The sequence below is a fragment of the Macrobrachium nipponense genome, chromosome 31, assembly GCF_015104395.2.
Source record: "Macrobrachium nipponense isolate FS-2020 chromosome 31, ASM1510439v2, whole genome shotgun sequence".
NCBI classification, from domain to species: domain Eukaryota; kingdom Metazoa; phylum Arthropoda; class Malacostraca; order Decapoda; family Palaemonidae; genus Macrobrachium; species Macrobrachium nipponense.
The window spans coordinates 49,796,835-49,805,966 of record NC_061093.1 but is presented as its reverse complement, the minus strand read 5'-3'; the positions used below and the strand labels follow the sequence as shown (position 1 = coordinate 49,805,966).

The following is a 9,132-nucleotide window of genomic DNA, read 5'->3' as shown; positions in this document are numbered from 1 at the left end:
GTTTTTACGTTACATGGAACCAGTGGTTATTCAGCAACGGGACCAACGGCTTTACGTGACTTCCGAACCACGTCGAGAGTGAACTTCCATCACCAGAAATACACATCTCTCACACCTCAATGGAATGCCCCGAGAATCGAACTCGCGGCCAAGAGCTCGAGAAGAGACGCAATATAGCACTTTTTGGGACAGGGATGGTTATAGGAGCAAATGACACATGCTGTAATGAGAATGCCAAATTCAGACAGCAGAAGAACAGACAATATTCAGTCCAAGAAATCAAGTTGATACTACGTTCCACTGAAAAAAAGAAAATTATAAACGGCAGCCCAGTAGATGTTACAAAGCCACTAGAGCATCTTTCTACAGCAAACTCTAGATTAGTTCTGAACTGGAAGTCCGTGAGGCGGTTTCCCTATGTCGTGTCCGTCACCTTACTTTGACAATCAAAACAAGACATGAAACCCTTCAGGTATACCCTTGTTATTCTGACACTCGCCTCCTAAATTTCTTACACGAAAAAGGACCATTATCACCCGCGTTCTTTCCTTAAGAACCTTTCTCTGGGGTAGACATACCTTACATACCTTTTTCACCCAGTTATACTTTCACTTTTGCTCGCATTTGTTACAGATATGAAGATATACCGAAATTCACCCATATTTATATGATTTCAAAAGATACCTTAAGTCATGTACACATGTATATATATGGTGTGTCTGTGCATGACAGATTATCTGATATTCAGCAATTTTTCAATTAATATAAATATGGGTGTATGACTAACATTTTTCTTAAATAATTCTATTTTCCAGTTTGTAAGATTATTCACCCTCTAACTAACTTGGTCTTACAACGTAATTCTAGTCCATTGAAACGTCAAATCTATGAAGGCTAATCGCCAGGAACCTGGGATATTGTCCAACAATTACCTGAAAAGAATGAGTTTTGTGTCTGAATTCGCTCTTGATCCTACACGGGAAATACAATGCGAGACGGATCGATAATGTTCCCTGTCTTTTATATCTGGCTATATACCTTTTTTTCATTTTCCTATTCCAGCATCTGCTTTTGACACATCTCCTCTAGTTCGACTTTATGTACTTTGAAAATGCCATTAACAAAAATTCAAGAACAAGCATTGCGAATAGTTTGACAATTGTCGATGGTTGTTTACGTCTGAACGATCGGTAGTTGGTGATGACGTGTTTCAATGGTTTTGATAAGGAATCAATTACAAAGGAATTTTACTTTGACATGAAAAAATGAATGAATTTCGTCCATTGCATATATATATTTCCCCTTCTGTCATTTCTTTATCGCTGCAAGACTACCTACGTTCACTATTAAAACTGCTTGCATTTATATTAATATTTTTTTTCCCTTAAATTCCTAAGCGTAATTTTTTTTTTCATGCTACGTGGATTCTGACTTCCTCGTGAGTAATACTTTGTTACCGGTAATTAGGCTTATCGTATATTATTGAAGCTTTTCACCAAACTATACTGCCAGTGATACTTGAACGGAATGGAATATAGTGGAATTTTGTCCCATTGCCAATAGCCTACGTAGACCTATTTAGTCATCCAGCGTTGAAACTGAAATTGACAGACGAAAGCTATGAAATGTGTGAAGCTAGTGTAGTAAGAAGGAAGAATATGAACCGGAGTACAGTAAAGTTATGAACTGGTTGCAGCTAGGGGCCGAAGGGACGCTGTAAAAACCACGTCTCAAGACTTAGACCATGACAAAAATCTTAGGTAACGCATACAGCGCACTAACGGCGTTACCACCCAACGGAGAATATTGCTTTTAGCGTATTTATTTTAATGCTGAAAGCTTATTTCTTTTACCACCTTTTAAGCAGCCATTAGTCAAAATGTTTGCTTAAACAAACATTTTAAATTTTCAGCCTTATATGTCGTAATAAGTGTTCAAATTACGTAAAGCCATGTGGTTCCTACGCAAATCAGACTTGTGTTACTCAGTAATAAGCATTACACCCAAGCTATACCCAAAATGACAAATTAAAATTTCACTGGTTTATCAATTGCAAGACTAAGAAATTATTTAACATTCCAAATCACCAGAGCTTATACAGTCAGCATGAAATTGCAATTTTGCAAGTTGCTTTGCAGTGCTCAACAAACCTTTAAACTTTTTCATGGTTCAGTAATAGTTATTATTCTCCCTTCATATGTTAAGTTAGTTCCTAATGCGTCGAATCATTTCCTTATACTTATGTTCGAACCTTTAATCAACCTTCATTGGCATTAAGAGCTTTTACTACTGTCCCCCAATGTTTGGGGTAGTGCCATCAGTGCACCTCTAAAAAATGTTACAGTGCAATTGTGAGGTTTTTCTCGTTACAACTTCCAAACCACCGTACTGACACTTCCCTTCCATCCCCGAGTGATCTCTCAGGTTCCAGTGTTTGGCCCTTGGCCAAAGTTAGTGTGGTGGGTTATCTGTTAACTAGAAAATTCTCACTCCATTTGCCACCTTCAAAATTTCACGTATACTATCAGTATTACACCAAAGAATCTTATATCACTGAGCACTGCAATTTTAATACTATCAACTAAGCCACCTTGACTCAAACTGCAGCATTAAGTAAGTTTTGTAAAATATTATAAACAAACATTTTCTTCGCATGCAGCATGAAGTAATGTTACAGCATCAATATCGGTTCAGTAAGAAAAAACTATGTACCATTTACTTTTTATTTGGGTATCATTCCTGATTACTCTTCGTGTCTTTGTCTAGTTACACATCCACAAAGCTACATAAAAGTTTTACAGGAAAAAAAAAAAAAAAAAAAAAAAAAAAAAAAAAAAAAAAAAAAAAAAAAAAAAAAAAAAAAAAGACTACCTGGAAATTTATTGTACATCGGAATTACGTTAAGATATCAGTATCAGAATCACCTTCAAGAGGTACAAAAAAATTTAAAATCTCGTTTAAAATCTCGTACAACTGAAAAGTATTTTTTCAAACTATTTCAACCTCATCCCCAAACTACGGAAGAATTAACATCCAGGGAAAGCAAGTTAAATTCTGTCAAAGTTTTTAGTAATTTCTTCAAATGCCCTTAAACTCTTTCAATATGCCTGCAGGAAACTTGAAAAAAAAAGACTGGGTTACATCCCCACTACCTAGTCGCAGCCAGACCTTCCAACCTCTCGTCAGAAGTAAATTTCGTTACCCATTTTCCATCCGCCATCCGCTAAGCATCACAATATAGTGCGTTCCGCAAGTGTTGTTCCCTGCCAGAGTTCCGCTAGTGTCCATCGGATTCCTTCTCAAAGAAAAACTTCAGCAAACTGAATTGTTATGTACATCACTCAGGCCGCGAGACTTCCGAGAGGAGACCATCAAACATTTACTGTCCAGCTCAGACGTTTCAACAACCATCGACAACTGCTTCCTCTGTTCAGGTCAAATATGAATTACTTTACCTTAATTACAGTCAAACTTAAGAATATTGATGTTAATTTTAACTGGATAAACCTAAAGCTAAAAGCATTCACATTTTAAACGGGATCAATCTTAAATTATTTAGTAAACCTGTAGTATGTTAATATAAAATGTCTATCGAGAGAACTCTCCGGTGTTCTCATTTAGTACCCACGTTAAATATTTTTAGAATGACAGCAAATATGAAAATCAGCATGCGGCCAAGAACACTTTAAAACTATGGCACAAGCTCCAAAACATCTTTAAGTATCAAAGCGAAAGTGGTCAAAATTAAGTTATTGGTTTTCAGACTTCAAACTTTACCTATAAAAATGTTTAAACAATAACTAGTCCAAAGAGCAATATTTAAACAATAACTAGTCCAAAGAGCTAAGCACGATACAATACAGTAAATTAAAAGAAAAATGTACACCACTATGGACAGATTTGGTTGTATGAAAATTTGGCAAGCCAAGGTATGGGGCACTTTCAGGCATTCGGAACAATTATGATAGGGAAGCGGGATAAGTGATCAAATAAGTGGGAACGGAGTTAGACTATAAAAAATAGGTGCAGCTGGGGGGCTGAATGTAAACAGCAAACAAGCTCGAGTAAAAAGGCCTGTCCACACGAGCGGGCCTGATCGGCGTGCTCCGGGGTTGACGGGCAAATTCTGGCGGGCTTACCCGTGTTGTCGTCCACACGGGTGAGGCGATGGAGAGGCGGGCGTGCCCGACGATGCCAGTGGTGTGTGTTCAGTGCGGTACGATAAACATGGTGTCTACCGCAAAGAAGAAGATATTGTGTAGCATAATTGCTTTGTGTGTGATGAAAAAGAAGAGAATATGGTGCAAAGAATGGCTCGGTATAAGAAATATATATGGTTAACATACGTCCGCCAGGGTCGAAGCTCAAGCCATCAGGCACCACCATGGTGATTTTGCTACAAGACCCATCGGGCAATTTGACAGTTTGCCCGTCAAGTGTGCCCGTTAGAGGGGAGGTCCGCCTATCAGGCCCGGTCGTGTGGACAGGCCTTAATGCCTACAGTGCACCACATGGAGTACAATGGCAGAACTAACCTCTTTAGGGGGTAATATATGACCGTTTCTAAATTCGAGCAACACAACATTTTCATATAAATTACTAAAAAAACGATCTGCTAATAGGTATTATGCCCTTCCTCACTAATCCAAGTAATCTAAAAACTATCAGTGCGTACAAGTTTAACTTTTAAAAACCATGATCTATTTGGCACCTGTAGAGAGTTTAAACCAAATATGAAACCATTTAAGCCTTATACTGTAATACGACAACTAGTTTAAGAGCAATATGAGCTACGAACCAAACTGCAATAAAGGATACCAAAATAAAAACCCCATAACAACTATAGACAATGCCACACTCCGAAGTTAGGTGTGAATTCGCTTGTAAACTAATAATCACATTTTCCTAGATTAAACGGTCTTAAAACTGAAATAGTACAAACGTATTGGAATTTGTCACATTTCCGTTGCTAGTAATTAAAATTGAAGGACAAGCCAAAAAATATTTTGGCCACAAACCTAATTCCCTGCCCAGTCAACATTTCAGTTATGAACCAATTTCGTACGAAGTAATGTTCACATCCGTCAATCTTTGAATTATTCAACAATCATTCCAACGGTTAAGACTTATTCCATTAAAAAAAAAAAAAAAACTTAGATCCTAATAAAACCTTATGTAAAGCTGAAGCCTGAAAAAAAACTGATGAATAGTTTTAAGAGAGTTATGTCTTGTATGGCAGAACCAAGTCTGCCATACAAGACTAGTCCACCTTTGCCTGACAGGCGGCTCTGCCACCCCGGCAAAGGTGGACTTTCATGAAAATATTAAATAAAGGAGTAAAATATTTCCAAGGTAATTCTAGGAGTTCCGCGCGAAGTATTAATTTCTTGACAATACAGAAAAGGGTGTATATGAAGCAGTACAAGTGACAACTTAATTTGGTAGATCTATGGTACTATTCCGCGGCGGCCTAGACTATGGCAGTTGCGGTTTTCTATGCAGTTTTACCTCCTGAACAATAATTTTAAGTAATATTTATTCGGACGACTGTAATTAACCACTGGGGGCCTGTACTAAACACGGCGAAATACAAGGGACGCCCCAATCCCTTGTGGATGTCTTATCCGCGGTTACGTTCCTTGCAGTCCGTGCGGAACTATTCTTAAGAATAACCTTTAATTTACATAAATCTGACATATACATTAAACTTTACTCACATGTACTCCATCATACACTCCCTTTCCTATATTGTTCAGTCACCAATTAACAGAAACCCGAGCGGACCTCTTAGAATTACCAAAGCTTGCCACAACAGCACCATACACACTTATCCAAGTTTTGGGTAACCCTGAAAATTCGTTAGGTCATGTCTTGAAATTTAATTCGTTACTAGACTCACGTATGTAAAAAATGTCTGCAGCTCTCTATTTTTCGATTTTATTTTTACAATTAAAATGTCAACGTTAAGTTAAAATAATTATATTGTACAATATTTTAAAACTAACTTTAGAGTATTGGTTTAAAATAATGAAAATGTTGAGTTTAAAATTATAGCAAGGAACTGACATGTGGGCACAGCACCATTAGTCAAATGCTGAGAAGCTTTTGTACATATATTTTAAACAAGACACCGTAAAGGAAGTTACTGGAATTCTCTATACTAGCTAAGTGGCAACTATCGACAGAAAATGCTACAACTTACTACGTCAGGATATAACACTGACTACAAAAATACCAAATGAAAAACATTCAAGGAATCAAAAACTAGGTTTTAGAAGATAAACTTAGGAAATGCAAGTTACCTTGGGATACAGGTATTTAAACCAAAGTTCCCTTGCGTTGAAGAAAAAACCTAACTTATCTGGACAGACGCCTTAAAATAGTCTACACAAGTGTAAAGACAAATAACGCATCTGAAAAATGCCTAAATTGAAAATGGGGGGAAAACATTCGTGATAATTATGAAAACTGTCAACGGGTTCAATCAACCACTGACAAACCAACCGTTGCACAAATATAAAATGTAGTTTTACAGACCTTGAACGTTTGCCTTGGCCCACACGATGTAACAGCAATTCACGATGCTCTGAAAATAACATTGAAAAGTTACTCTGGCGAATAACACTCCCTATAATAAAAATTTATAGACAAGAGAAACATACTAAAAGGAAAACTACACGATTAAAGAACCCGCACTGACCTACCTCAACTAGATAATATCCTTCGCAGTTACCCGCTCCCCTTCGGGTAAAACACTCGCCAACTCATTCAACAGCAAAAAGGGTAATAACACAGCACTTGTGACTTGCTGCCAGGGAACAGAGCTTACACGAGTAACCAACAACTGCAAGGACTCTCGAGCTCCGTTGAGGTAGCTCTAGAGTCGGTACTTATGCTGTCCAGTTCTGTTCTCAGGTTGGCAAAATGTATTTCGTGATTCTGCTCTTCTTTGTTAGCTGTTACTTGATGACTGATGTAATATGTTCGTGGTTTTCCCTGTAAAAAAAACTAGGTGTTGTCCGTAGTTTTGAATTTTGTTAGTAATAAACAAAGCACGTTGGTGCAATAGTCTTTAATGAGAACGTATATTTCTTTCTTCTTTGTTTCAGTATGCTAATTTGTTAATTTTTATGACAATAGTCATTGATGGGTTAACTTGAAATTTTCAGTTCAGGGTTTCAGGAAATGCCTGAAACATGTGAGCTGTTTCTACATTTTAGATAGAATCAGGCTGCATTTTAATTTGTATATTCAGTGGTTAGAAAGTCAGCGTGTGAGAAGAAACCTTTGACAGGAAAGGTTTCCTTTCTCTAGACAGGATTTTCAAGTGTCAGGGTACCCCCTTTTAAGGGGGATTTCCTAACTACAATTTAGTTCGAGTAATCTAATGTCTTGGGATATTAAATTGAGTAGTTTTTGTGACAGAATATCCCTAACAGAAAGTGAATTTGGTGAAGTACTGCATAGCCCAAGATAACTTGCAGCACGTATGCGTAATTTTTGTAATAATTTTGTAGTTAATTCCTTCAAGAGCTCTTACTTTGGGAACATTTTCATTTGTAATTTTGCAAAATTGCACTCTATATTCTGCCTTGACGTTTTAGAGGTCTTGCAATTATATTATAGCTATTTAAAGATATACGCAAAATCATTACTGGTAAAGAATCAAGTAACTTGGATATTCTTTTTCATAAAGTAACAGCTTCATAATTTTTTTCCCGTTATTTCCTACTTAATATAGTCGTCCTCCTAATGTTCGCGCCTCCAGATGTTAAAATGTAACCATAATCTAATTATTACTTTTAAACTTATTTCATTTTTATACTCAATTTGCTTAAGCGTTTATATTCGGTGTACGGTGTGTATATGTTTTATAATAAAGTACCAAACTTTAGTTCACTAAAAAGAAATTTCAGGTATTACTGTATATCTGCACTGGTCTTATGAAACAAAGGCTGAACATGGTTTTGGTATCTGGTAAAGGATGGTTTTTTTTTTTTTAACTAAGGATGAAGATGGTTCTGGTACCCGGTAAAGGACGGTTTTATGAAACTAAGGATAAACATGGTTCCGGTACACGATAAAGGATGGTTTTATGAATTTAAGGATGAACATAGCTCTGGAACTCGATAAAGGATGGTTTTTTGATACTATGGATGAAATATCCCTGGGGCCCAGTAAAGGATGATTTTATGAAACGTAGGATGAACATAGCTCTGGTACACGATAGAGGATGGTTTTATGAAACTAAGGATAAACAGGATTCTGGTATCCGATGAGGATTAATGTCAAGTATGCAAATTGTAACAATAGTTTTCTAAATACGTATTTTTCAATGCCAGTCCCTAAATGGATACTACTTGGGAATCCCAAATAACGTTTTCATACTCGGTTCTTTATGCTTATTCTAATTGCTGTTCCATCGATCTTTTCTTGTCTTAATGTTAGAAGGCTGGACGTGTGATGAAAGCTCTGTGTGTGTGTGTGTGTGTGTGCGTGCGTGGTCTTTTCTTGCAGCCATACCGAGAAGCAAACGGGTAAGTACTTAAGAGATTATGTGTACGTATCAACGAACACTGGGCGTGGAAGAGTCATTGACATTTAGACCCTGAACTTAATTTTAATGTTGATTGAATTCATTTAGAATTATAGTGAGATACGTGACCACCCAAACCCTATTTCTCATTTTCATCATTACCTCTGCTACTGGAAAGAGAACTCATATATTTGAAGACTGCCGCTGACTTACCTCACCAGAATTATATTGATGCAGTGAAGGAGGCCAGGTGAACTCTTGCTGAGTGGCTATTAGCCGAGGGTATATGCAAAGACATTTTATAAACGTCTATGAGCCAATTCAATCTCTGGACAAAGCGTGCATTTGGAAGAGTTGATGAAAGAGTGCACAGAACAGATGGTGGTACCCGTAAAAGAAATGTTCTACTATGAGATCCATACCAAGGTCCAAAGACAGGACCTTGGTCCATACCGAGCCTGTAACAGAGGGTAGTTTCTGTCGTCGTGGTTACGTGACGAGAAGTCTGGATACTAATGGACACTGCTTCTATCCATAATGATATTGTTAAGCATTTTCCTGATGTAGAGGTGAGGTATTTGCCAGTCTGTTCGCCA

The 9,132-nt window shown here is 37.3% G+C and overlaps 1 long non-coding RNA gene across 1 annotated transcript; it reads right to left on the bottom strand.

Annotated features, from left to right (window-relative positions):
• Window positions 1-2,738: 2,738 nt before the first annotated feature.
• On the bottom strand, window positions 2,739-6,852 carry LOC135206543 (uncharacterized). Its single transcript, XR_010312778.1, has 3 exons — window positions 6,705-6,852; window positions 6,538-6,586; window positions 2,739-3,426 (listed from the first exon to the last, which is right to left on the bottom strand). It is a non-coding gene; the product is annotated as an uncharacterized LOC135206543 (long non-coding RNA).
• Between the last annotated feature and the right edge of the window lie 2,280 nt (window positions 6,853-9,132).